A 753-nucleotide genomic window follows, 5' to 3' on the forward strand; every position below is an offset into this window, starting at 1 on the left:
AGAGCTCTAGCATTGAACCAAAGAGTTCAGGGACAGGGCCCCCAAGCTTTGAGTTCAAGACCCCCAGCTGACTTCCCCCATAAAACACAGCTTGTCTAAATGTGAACTAGTAGGATTTGTGCAGTGTTTCTGAAGAATGGTGATACTGAAGAAAGCACCCTAATTCTAGTGACAGCTGAACTTGTGACATACAGCTATGTGCTGAGTCCTTCACAGGGCGCTATTTACTGGGTCTTTCCCTCATGGGAGTTATGTTCTGAGTCCTCAAAAAGGTACTGTTTGCTGAGTCATCTCAAAGGGTGCTATGTGCTGAGTCCCTGAGAAGAGTGGGCCATCCTGGGTTTTTTAAAGGGGGCTTTGTGCTGAGTCCATTACACAACGTATTGTGTGCTGAGTCCTTCAAAAGTTGTGGTGTGCTAATGCATCCTAAAGGGTCCTGCTATGTGTGAGCCCTTGAGAAGAGAGGGATGAGGTGTATTTTGAGTGATGTGTGCCAAATCCTTTACATAGGGTGCTCTGTACTGTCCTTCAAATGGTGCTGTGTGCTGAGAGCTTTCACAGTGTGGTATGTGCTGAGTCCTTCAAAATTGTTCTGTGTGCTGAGTTTATCGGAGGAAGCTGTGAACTGGGTGTTTACACAGCGTGCTTCAACACAGAGTGTGATGAGTCCCTGGAAAATAGTGCTATGTGCTGAGTGTTTCAAAGCGTGCCATGCACTGAGTCCTTTACACTGTGGGCTATAGACTTCCTCCT

This window comes from Dipodomys spectabilis, unplaced genomic scaffold, assembly GCF_019054845.1.
Source record: "Dipodomys spectabilis isolate Male_0828 unplaced genomic scaffold, ASM1905484v1 ptg000361l, whole genome shotgun sequence".
NCBI lineage: Eukaryota > Metazoa > Chordata > Mammalia > Rodentia > Heteromyidae > Dipodomys > Dipodomys spectabilis.